Source organism: Neomonachus schauinslandi, chromosome 4 (genome assembly GCF_002201575.2).
Source record: "Neomonachus schauinslandi chromosome 4, ASM220157v2, whole genome shotgun sequence".
In the NCBI taxonomy this organism is placed as follows: domain Eukaryota; kingdom Metazoa; phylum Chordata; class Mammalia; order Carnivora; family Phocidae; genus Neomonachus; species Neomonachus schauinslandi.
In genome coordinates, this window is record NC_058406.1 from 169,642,550 (window position 1) to 169,655,313 (window position 12,764).

Sequence of the window (12,764 nt, forward strand, 5' to 3'; positions counted from 1 at the left end):
GGGGTGCTGGGATGGCTCAGGTGGTTAAGTGTCCTACTCTTGATTTCGGCTCAGATCACTATTTCAGGGTCCTGGGATCGAGCCCCATGTTGGGCTCTGCACTCAGCAGGAAGTCTGCTTGAGGATTCTCTCTCTCCCTTTCCCTCTGCCCCCACTTGGGCTCTCTCTCTCTCTCCCGCTCTCTCTAAAATAAATAAATAAGTTAAGTGCCTTAGAACATAGCTTTTCTAGAACACTTTGACACAATTTTGATTTAAGCTGAGCATTGTCACCAAGGGTGGAAATGAAAATCTCTCCTTTACTCATCTTCCAAGGATGTTTATATGATTCCATTGGTCTGCCTCTAATTCCTTAGGGATAGAATTATATTATTGGGTTTCTTGAAGGGTGTTTCACATATTTATATGGTTAGTTTAATTTCACATTGCCCTTTGTGGACAGGACTATTTTGTCTTGCCAAATGGAGAGCCCACACAAAAGTCTCATGCACAAGTTTAAGGAAAAAAATTTAAGATTATTTGCTTGAAGAAGAGACACCACTTCTTATTCTAAAAAGATATAGAAGAAATCAACTCTCCTAGACTATAACTGGTTATTAAGAAGTTCTGCTTGAATTATCTCAGTACACATGAAAAACTTGCCCATCAACCAAATACCTTTTAATCACAAGGTTTTATTTATTGATTTACTTTTTATTATTTATTATTGAAGTATAATTGACAGTGTTATATATTGATGTACTTTTTGAGCCAAGAGTGAGAATATTAAGCCAAATCTACCATGGAGCTAGTGAAAACAAAAATATTTGATAATTTGGGATGCCAAAAAACCTCTGAATGGGCAGGATATACAGTCACTATTCAGAATGATATGAAAGGGAATTGTTTGGTAATTCTGGTGCTGGGTCTTTCTTACCTCGTGTGGTTTTTCTGTAGGTCTGAGACTGAGATATACATAGAAGTCAGATGAAAGTCAGAACCCCATGAACCAAAGACTGAATTCCCAGAAAACTTGATCATGCACAGGGAAAAAGCACCCCACTGCTGAAAATCTGCTCTTGTTATCCAGACAAGACCAAAAGACACTATCCAGATGAGACCAAAACACACGCACACATATTCTTCTCTCTTTTACTGACCATACAGAGTGATAAAACTCACCTTGTCTGGATTTAAAAAAACATAAAATCTCTTGGATTCCAAAGGTTTCAGACAAATCCCAGCTCCCAGAAAGTCTCAGCCACAATGACTCAAGAATACCCTTGGCCACTTCCTAATTTGTTTTTACTTTGAAATACATGCCTGCCTGCTTGCCTCTCCCATTAAAATATAAATCCTATGAGATCAAGGACTTGGTTGTGTTCTTTACTATCTAGCCGGTGCTTAGAGCAATACCAAGAACATGGCAGGTACTCAATAAATATTTGTCGAATGAATGAGTGCTATCATTTGATTTTCACAGCCATCATGCAAAATAACCAGGAAGGCTAAATTCCCTGAGCCCAAGAGCAAGTTCTGTCCTTGTGTAACATTGTCTCTAGCTCCTAGCACAGGACCTGGCCCATGGAAGTTGGGGCTGGAAAATATTTGTTGACTGGTTGTTGCTACTGTGATTTTACAGATGAAAAAGCTGAATGTTGAGGTGCTAATTGACTGACCCAAGGACCTATAACTACTGTTAAAGCTAGATTTAAAATATAGACTTTTTGTCTTGAAATTTGATGTTCTTTTTAACACCCTATTCCATATTCATCTCACCAAATTACATCGTGTGCCTACAATGGATCAAGCATACTGCTAGGAGTTAGAAATACAATGAAGAGGAAGAAATTTAATCCCTGGACTCAAAACATTTACTATGCACTGAAGGAGTTAGACATTGGTTAAATAGGCACACAAACCATGTAGAAGCGGCACTATGGGCCCTATGATGGGTTCTACAAAAGATAGTGCTATGACCACAATAATAATTTTTGATATTGTAGAAACAACAGTGCCCCCAAAAGATATTCTTTTTTCCCTAGTAGAGCCTGTAGGTACATTACAGAGGCAGTACTTTAGTGATATAAGCACTGTGGTTTGATTTATAAGACCTGGTCATAATAACTTAGGGTAACCTGGGAAAAACACTTAACCCTCTGCTACATAGAGATACTCATATATGCCTCAGTTTGGGAAGAATGTGGGGTACTGATATTATTGAGAATGTCCACCCTCTTGCCATACTCATCTACTAGATTCTGATAAGTGCCCAATTTTTTAAAAAGATTTTATTTGTTTGAGAAGGAGAGAGAGAGAGAGAGCACAAGCAGGGGGAGCAGCAGAGGGAGAGGGAAAGGCAGACTTCCTGCTGATCAGGGAGCCAGACACAGGGCTCGATCCCAGGACCCCGGGATCATGACCCCGGGATCATGACCTGAGCCTAAGGCAGATGCTTAACCAACTGAGACACCCAGGCACCACCCCCATTTTTTTTTTTTTTAATCTAACTGGACTGAGCTTGAAGTAGACTTGACCTCTTAAATACTATCACAGCACAGTTCCCAGAAGGAGTAATCAATTCTGCAGAGGCAAGACCCTGATTCCAGCTCTGGCTCTGCTCCTGGTGGGTGGTTGCCCTTGTATAAATTAAGCCCGACGTAAGACCTCAGTTTCTTCTTCTCTCAATGAAGAGACTTGGCTGGGTTAGTTCTAAGGGCTAATTCTCAAGAGGGTCTTCTCCTACTCACCACCACTTTTCTCCAGCACATACATACCTCCCCCTACACACACACACTTTATAATCTTCTTTAAGAATCTACCTCTCCTGGGGCACCTGGGTGGCTCAGCCATTTAGCGTCTGCCTTCAGCTCAGGTACGATCCCGGAGTCCTGGGATCGAGCCCCGCATCGGGGTCCTTGCTCAGCGGGGAGCCTGCTTCTCCCTCTCCCACTCCCCCTGCTTGTGTTCCCTCTCTCGCTGTCTCTCTCTCTCTGTCAAAAAATAAATAAAAATCTATAAAAAAAACAAACAAACAACTTATTATTAATAAAAAAAAAGGAATCTACTTCTCCTATTGTTCTATCAGCATCTGGTTACATGTCTATCATAGGCTGGAGAGGAAAAAAATGGAAAATAGGAAGTAGCTTCAGGCACAGAAACTGACATCATCCATTTACCCCCATGCTAAGATAGTGCCCACTTTCCAGTTCCATAGACTCCCTGTAGCTTCTAACAAGTGCTCTCTTGTGGTGGGGGTAAAGGTCTCTAAGTTCATTTAGCATCGTGCTAATAAGACTTTTCAGCATTAGTTCCTTGGATCAGGCTTTGTCTCTGAGCTGCATTCATAAATAAAGCTCATGGTGACTCTCTACAGTCTCAGCTTTAGAGGAAATTTGTTCCAGGAAGGAAAATGCTATTAACTACAGAATGCAAGGGTAAGCAGAGTCCTTTGCAAATAACTCCTAATAAACAGACATGGCCAGGTGTGAAGCCTGATTTACATCCTCCCATGGTACAAAGCCTTATAATGCCTTGGTTGCCGATGGTCATCTTGGAAATGTGCCATTATCCTCCAGGACATAGTTAACAGTCTAGCATTCCAGGTGGGGAGCAGCAATTCCTTGGTTTTTATTCACCTCAAGAAAGAAAGTTCTGGGCCAAAATTAATAAAGGCAAAAGAGCATGAGGGGAAAAGGAGATATGTGACCAATGGTGAAAGAAATCTCTTCATGATTGAAAGTCATCTGGGCTGAGGACCCCGCTGGCCTAGGAAAATGTCCTCCTTTTAGTTGCAACCAAAAGCAGAGTTCCTCCCCACCTTCAACAATCTTTCTTCCAGGGTTTGTGCTAGTCCGGACTGTTTGACTCTAGACAAGACTGGCCTTATGTTAGGTCATAGAGGTGACAAACTGGATGACATTATTTCATCTTCAGCCTAGCCTGCCCATCTTTTTTTTTTTTTTTTTTAACATTTTATATGCAGTTGCAGGGAATTTTTTTTTACTTAAAATTAATTAATTAAAATATTGTGTATTATTAGTTTCAGAGGTAGAGTTTAACAATTCATCAGTTGCATAACACACCCAGTGCTCATTACATCATGTGCCCTTCTCAATGCCCATCACCCAGTTACCCCATCCCTCCATCCACCTCCCCTCCAGCAACCCTCAGTTCGTTTCCTATGGTTAAGAGTCTCTTATAGTTTGTCTCCCTCTCTGATTTTCATCTTATTTTATTTTTCCTTCCCTTCCCCATGTTCATCTGTTTTCTTTCTTAAATTCCACATATGAGTGAAATCATATGATAACTGTCTTTCTCTGATTGATTTATTTTGCTTAGCATAATCCCCTCTAGTTCCATTCAGATAGTTGCAAATGGCGAGATTTCTTTCTTTCTTTCTTTCTTTCTTTTTTTGATGGCTGAGTAATATTCCAGTGTGTGTGTGTGTATATATCACACACACATACCACATCCCCTTTCTCCACATCCTCGTCAATGTCTGCAGCCTTCCCATCTTATATATATGGTAGGGGAAAAGTCCTAGAGGGGGAGGAAATGAGCAGATAGTGGAAATGATAGGAGAGACCGGTTGGGAGAGAGTAAATATGAAGAAAAGAAAAAATAGAAATTTAGCATGGTAGAATGACCCTGGTTGAGCAGCCAGACCTAGGCTAGTCCTAGTTCTAGTTATATGTGACCCTCAACATTCACTTCTTATTTCTAAACCCCAGTTTTCTCATCTATAAAATGGGTTTTATAATATAGAAGTACCTACCATTGCTTGGATTATGAAAGCTAAAGGGTCTTTCTAAAAGATAGAATAATTGCACCAGTCTGAAGGAGTCTCAGGAGCCATGATGATTAAATGCAATGTGGTATGCAGGGCTGGATCCTGGACCAGATAGAGGAGGAGTTAAGATGGCAGAGCAGTCAGAGGATCTTGTGCTTGGCTCCTGGAACAGAAAAAAAAGGACATTACTGGGAAAACTGTTGAAATCTGGAGTCTGTAGTTTAATTAATGGTATTATGCCATTATTCATTTCATGGTGATAAATGCACTGTGAAAAAGAAGATACTGACATTAGGAGAAACTGGGCAAAAGGTATATAGGAACTCTTTGTACTATCTTTGAAACCCTTAGGTGCATTGAAAATTATTTCAAGATTAAAAGTTAAAAAAAAATCAAGTCCCTGCTCGTGCTTTGCAACCTGATCCAGTCCTATTTGTCTTGCAAAGCCCAGCTCATGTCATGTCACAGGTAATGTCTCATCCAGCTTCTTCAAGAATTCCTGCCTTATTCCTCAGTTTCCTTAACTGTTATGTATCACAAAGCCTGAAAGTTGTCATTTCTCTTAAACTCCTGATCCAGCACTCATTAGAAATTCATTTGGATAAAAGACAGGTTATTTTAAAATGCACGTTTAGGGGCACCTGTGGGGCTCAGTCTATTAAGCGTCTAACTTCCGGTTTCCGATCTGGTCATGGTCTCAGGGTTGTGAGATCCAGCCCAACGTTAAGTTCAGAGCTCAGTGCTCAGTGCGGAGTCTGCTTGGGATTCTTTCCTTCTTCCTCTTCCTCCCCCTGTGCTCCCCCCAACTTGTACTCTCTCTCTCTAAAAATAAAATAAGCAAATAAATAAAAATATAAACATGTATCCCTTTAAAAAATGCAAATTTATTTGACAGAGGGAAGAGCTATCAACCACTCATGACTGAGGTTGATTTGTTTTGATGGGGTTAGACTCTCCCCACTACCTCACAGAGAAAAATCGGGGTTTTGTTTGTGCAGGAGAGAAATATGAGGAAGGGGGAGGCGGCAGGCAGCAGGAAGGCACATGGTGACCTGTGGGATGGAGACAGAGGAATCTAGAAGGACGGAGAAACATGAAGAAAGGACAGTGAGAGGCAACACTTATAAACATGTCTAATGAGTTATCTTTCATATGCCTTTGAGAATGAGTTCAGCTTTGAAGTGTTCCCTAGTTTGCGTTTCCCCAGAAAGGAAAGCTATTCCCCCAGAAATTGCTTGATTCGCCACCAAGCAATTTATGTGGGAGGTGATTGCAAGAAATACTCAGAGCGGGGTGGAGAGGTAGACAGGGAAGATAAAGCAAGCAGTCTGAAGACAGTTTCCAGTGCACAGAGCAGAAGCTTTGTCCCACTGGAGACCTCCAAGCTTCAGTAATGTGTAAGTCTCAGAGTTTTCCCATTGAGAAGATATTGGAGTCAGAGTATTTAATTTATATACTGCCTGCCATCATCCATCGTTGGCGGCTGCCCGGTGTGTGTGTGTGTGTGTGTGTGTTTGTGTGTGTGTGTGTGTGGCACAGGGGATATTCTCTGGGACTCCTAGCCTACCTTGGGGCTGCCACTGAAAGTTCTCAGCCAGGGCGATAGCTGGCTTGCCCCCAGAAGGAGGGGTTGTAGACAGGCACCAGGAACTTCTGCTAAAGGGAACCAAACTGCTCACTTCAAATTTCAATTTTTCTGCTTACTGACTGGGGGAGCTTTGACAAGTTACACCGTGCCCTTTTCCTTGGGTTGTTGTGAAAATAAAGAGATTGATTGTGTAACAGCATTTAACTCATGGTCTCTGACATGAAAGGTACCCAAGAATTATTCTCTCCATACCTCTCCCCTCAGACCATACCCACTTTCTGTGGCACAGGCCCAGAGTTACAGCCTCAGAGATTGTTCTGGGTCATAGAAAGCAAATACTCTTATGACTGCAGAATCCCACGCTGATAGAGGGGGCCTCTCCCTTCGTTCAAAGGGAAAGGAGGGTAGAGGAGGGAAGAGAGTAGCAAACGGAAATCAACATCATGGCAGCTGAATGACTCTTTCACTGAATGTTTAAGGCCCATGTGAAGAAGCAGGAAAGTCTGTTTCCATGAGTACCTCTCTCATGGGTTCTCCCAGGGATCACTCCCACTAAGGCCCCATTAGCCCCTCGACATATGTATTACATATTCCAGCCTGTGGGTTTGAGGCACCAAGATGTTTTTAACGAAGTGCATTTGTGGTGCTTTGCCAAAAGCTCCTCATAGAAAAACTAATATCTTTTCCATTTCTTGGATCCTTAGGGAAAGATAATATCATAAACCATTATCCAGAGATTCTTCATAAGACTTTCACAGCCTGACAGCCCTTCCAGTCTGAAGGCTGAGTTTCAGTTGTTTACACACCAGTGTTTTCTGGAGTCCCCTTTTCATCCCAAATTGAACAAAGTTAAACATGAACCGTACATTTTGGACAGGAACCTCATGTCGCTAAACCTGTCACAGCTGCCACGGAACAAGCAGGACCCTCAAATAACTGAAATTTGGTGAGCAGTTCCTTTGAGAGCAAAGAAGAAAATGTCAGTATATCACTCTACTAGGAGAATTTTTTTTCGAAGCAGCCTCTTACAGGGAACGGTCTGAGGTAAGTGACACTCAGTTTCATTGCTCAACCAACCGCCCTATATTTATATCTCCGGATGACCCGAAGAAAACTACACAACGTCATTTATGCTAACGATAATGACCTGCCAATGAAGACAAGGAAACCAATCCTTTCTAGCGACTTAACTGAGAAAATGATGCCGATTGGCTTCTCCTGGTCAAATCTTAGATTGAACAGAGCTTATCCCTCCACAAGACAGGAGCAAGCGACGAGAGGAAAATTCAAGAGCTAATTATACCCAATCAGTTACAAATTGTGGGCCATTTCTTCTTTGAGTGTTTTCACACCAGCACCTTCCTTTCCATTCTTTTCACCATCTTCACTTTCGAACTCTCACTCCCACACCATCTGGATATGTCTGTGGATACTTAACTAGTCACCCTGCCTCTGTGGATCCAGACTCCTGACTTGATACCTTCAGTTCCTCATCTTCCCGCTCTTCCTCAGAAATCCTTGGCGACTCCTAGAGCTGGGATGCTGACCCCAGCCTCAATATGGACTACTTCCCTGTGTAAATCGTCCCCCTTTTCAGGCTAGTGTCTTTATAGTCTCTCAAACACAACTCATGATTTCCTATTTCCACGTTTGGCATTTCTTCTTTGCTCTTATTCAAATATCACCCGCTTATCAAAGGCTGACTAAAATCACACCTCCTCCATAAACCTCCCTGAAGCATAAAAGCCCTGCTGAGAGGGAAAGAGGGGGAGGGGGAGGAAGAGACAGAGAGACAGAGAGAGAGAGAGGGAAGGACTGAGAGAGAGACTGAGCCAGACAGAGAAAGAGTTATAGGTTCTAGAGACACATTAAAGTGGTCTTGAATCTCACCTTTGCAATTTACAAGTGATAAAAGTACATATCTTAACTTCTTTGAATCTCCTTTGGGAACAGTTATGCATATTTTATTGAATTTTTGATTGGAATAAGAAGATGAGATGAAAAAAATCCAGGAAAAAGTGAATCAATGTATTTATTCAAAAATTTTTAGAAGATTTTATTTGAGAGGGAGACAGAGAGCACACATGAGCAGAAGGAGGGGCAGAGGGAGAGGGAGAAGTGGACTCCCCACTGAGCAGGGAGCCCAGGAGATGCAAAGGCTCTATCCCAAGACCCTGAGATCATGACCTGAGTGGAAGGCAAATATTTAACAGACTGAGCCACCCAGGCATCCCTTCATTCAACAGTTTTCAATTCAATGTCTCGTAATATTTAAACACTGATGCAATGTGAGGCTACCACTAAATTTGTTTGTGTGATTTAGCTTCTCTGAATACTCAGTCACTGAGTGATACTACTACAGTATTACTTAGCCATTGCACTCTTAGGTATTTGCCAAAAAGAAATGAAGATACATGTCCATACAAAGATTGTACCCAAATATTCATAGTGGCATTATTTATAATAATCCCGAGGTAGAAACAACCCAAATGTCCACAAATAGGTGAATGGTATATCCATGCAATAATATGCTAATTAGCAATAAAAAGGAATAAACTGTGGATAGAAGGAACAACATGGATGAATCAAAATATTTATGCCGAGATAATGAAGTCACATCCCCCCCCCAAAAAAGAGTGCATATAATGATTCCATTTACATAGAATTCTAGAAAATGAAAATGAATATATAGTGATGAAAGACAGGTGGTAGCTGGGGGGGCAGGGGTGATCAGGAAGGGGGGATTGCAAAGTGACAGGAGAAACCAATTTCAAAATGGATGTAGACATGTCGACATTTATCAAATTACACACGTTGGCTTTGCGCAAATTATTGTACATCATTTATACATCAATAAATCTGTTTTTAAAAATTAAAAATAGCTCTATTACTTATTTGGTGCAAACCCCCTGTGGAACTATGCAAAGGCAGAATATAGCCTTTTGGCAACATCGTCATAACCCCCAAATTTCTAGAACTGTTTGTCTCTACTGGGATGGACGGTAGGCACAGGGGGAAGAGAAAAGAATATTTCATAGAGGAGGAAGGATCTTCATTCTCCTTTTGGAAATTTAAGTGAGAATCCACACATTGGATGTTCAAAATTCAGGAAAACTTTGGAAGATTAGAATTAAAAAAAATTCATTTATGACTGAGCTTTATCACATATGGCCTTCAAGTGGCATTATTAAAATACTGAGAAAGTTAAACACTGTTCTCAGAGAAAGTGAAATACTATTCTCGTTTTTACTACTGTTTGAGGGTATATTTACAATAATGAAAATGTACCTCCTAGCAGATCTTCCGCTTTCCTCATTCCTACACACAGGGGCTCCAAATTCCAGAAGAGAAATCTTTCCACGAAGAATAAAGAACAGTGAGTAGAATCCACAGAGAGGATTTTGGCTGACCCTAAAGGAGAACTTTTAACAGTCAAAAATGTCACCAAGTGTTGTGAACTGCTTCAGTATGGAGTGAATTTCCTGTCACTGAGGTATTTGAAATATGCTACATTCAGCAAGATAATATTGCAAGGGAATGATGACCTGGGGAGGCCTCAGAAGCAAGATGGGAACAGAAGATCTCATTCTGTGGAGAGCTCCATCCTAAGGATCATGTTGTAAAGTTGCGATGGTAGAATTACAGTAGCGTGTTGCAGAGATTCTTGCCATTTCTCCATAGTAAGGAAGAGGTCCCAGGAGATCTGTCATCCTCCTCCAGCCTGCCACTAATTCCTAGGATACTTTCACCTCACTCTCCATGGCATAGAGTGGATACTTTTAACATAGGAGAGACACTGTGCACATCGCTTCTCCTTGGCATTTAGGGAAACACATTTGGCATCTTTTCTCAAGTTGCAAAAGGGGGACAATCCAGAGGGAGTTGGCTGGGCCAACCCTGTCCAGTACATTTTCATATATCTGTCTTTGGCTCGTCTTACACCAGAGTAAAGGGAAAAGATTCTGTGAGCGCCCTACTAACTACTTGCATTTTCTAAGTGCAAATGTTTCCTGGAGAAGGGAATTGAAATCGCTGATAATCTGACACCTCTTCCCCTTCTTCTCCCTCCCCCATTCCCAGACCATTCTCTGCCTTGGAGGAGATTCTTCTCGTACGTAATAATACCTTCCAGGTGGGAAAGTTGACATGTTCACGTTTGTTTCCTCTTCTCAATCCTCTACCATCGCTACCCATCCATTAGCCCACCTACCCTGCACCTTCCTTATCTGGGTTCCCCGAAAAATGCATAAGCTCGAAGTATTGGTGCTATGATTTTATCTTTTTTTTTTTTTAAGATTTTATTCATTTATTTAAGATAGAGTGAGAGTGAGAGAGAGAGCACAAGCAGGGGGAGCTGCAGGCAGAGGGAGAAGCAGAAGCAGGCTCTCCACCCAGCAGGGAGCCCGACCCAGAACTCCAAGATCATGACCTGAGCGGAAGGCAGACGCTCAACCGACTGAGCCACCCAGGCGCCCCTGGCGCTATGATTTTAAATGGGAAAACAAAAAGAGGAAGCATGAAAACCCAGGGCTCTGAAAGAGAAAACAATATCCACAGAAGGGCCCGCAAACAAGTCTTATATGCGAATAATGTCGTATACAACCCTAAACTCCTGCTCCTTCTGGAGAAGGAACGAAGCTGCAGAACAGAAATGCCCTAGATCTATCCAGTTCTGCCCCAAACTGGCTCTGTGACCTTGAGTAATTCCTTTCATCTTCTGGGTCTCAGTGTTTTTCTCTGTAAAGTGTTGAGCTAGAAAATTTCTTAAATAGTGCAAATTTAAGACAAGCATGTATGAGGAAAAAAAAGAGAGAAAAGAGTAGACAATTGGGAGGGGACATTCAGCCATTCGGCAGTGGTGACATATTCTGTTTGTTTAGCAGGGTGGTGGAGGGGTTGAAATGTCATTGGCACAGAACTCCCCAGATTGTGAAGATTTACCAATGTTTCCTTTTCCGTGTATGAGGAAATGGCAAGGCATTGGTTGGCGGGGGGAAGGCAGTGGAGGGAGGGCCTGATAAAGATCCAAAGTAGAATATTATTAAGAAATTGCAGCTTCTATTGACGCTGGTAAAGCCTGAGGATCTCTTTGTAAGACTAACAATTCCAGCGTCATGGCTGTGTTTTAAATTATTTCTGAACTATCTGAGCCAAAGTTATAGTAATAGCTTTATGAGGTAAAACTTATCAGCCTCTCCCAGCCTTGTTTTTTATTAGTGATTAGAGGTTTCAATGTGAAAACTTTGCACTCAGCTTCTTTGGAGGTGGTGTTTCCATCTGTACCACCCCCTGGACATGTCAGTCTCATATAGAAACACACATGCATACAATTCCCACAGGTACACACATGAAAATGCACACTCACACACAATCCTGGATCAGATTGCTAGCCAAATTCAACCCTTAAATGTCATGACCTTCATTATATCTCTACATTTGCTCTTTGTCTCATCCTAAGAAGAATGTTAAAGCTTCTCTCTCACCACCAATTGTCCTGTTTGACTGCTTAGCCACCAAAAGTGTTCTTTGTCTAAAGGAATTGCACCCCAAATCCCACAAAAAATCATCTACTCATCTTTGGTCATTTGTTCCAGGAATGCCAAGCCTGAGTCTCTTCAAATCTGAGAAGTAAGATTTCTTTAAATAATTTTTTGAAAGCATCCTCTGAAACCAAACTAAGAAAGAAGATGATATAAGGCATGAGGGAAAAGAGAATGAAGACTAGAAAAGGAAGCAAAGATCTCTGCTCTCAAGGAGCCACAAAGATCACCAGAAAGGCAAGATAAGAAGAAAGAAAGAAAGAAAAAGAAAGAAAGAAAGAAGAAAGAAAGAAAGAAAGAAAGAAGAAAGAAAGAAAGAAAGAAAGAAAAAAGAAAAGAGAGAAACAATGTCACATAACAAATACAAAGTCTCATTAGCACAAAGGACAAAGCATAGCACTTAAGTGATGGATAGTCAACAGCAGAAAGGCTTGTAGATTTGGGTCTGTCTTGGCTCTAGTTGGGTCTCCTGTGATTTCTGTTCCATTTCCAGGCCACACATTCACTCCCACATCTTCTCACCATACCCAAGTCCCTCCCCATCTTTCCTCACCACTCTTCTCTCTCCCTGATGACCTCTCCCTCCTTTGGATGCTTCTGCCCTGAATACCCTTTACCTTCTTAAGTGCCCGGTAGATGTCCACTCAGCTGTGCAAACATCTCTTCTCTGATTAAGCCTTCACTGACTAATGAAGTTTCAAGTCAATAACATTTTTTCTCATTGTCCCCAGAGCACCTTGTGCCTGGCTATCAATGCTGGCATTTCAACAGTTTATTATGATTGCTTGTTTCCATGTTGCTGCTCCCCAAAACTCTGTGTTTGTCTTTTTTCCTGGGAATTTTCATTCACTCCAACCATGACCACT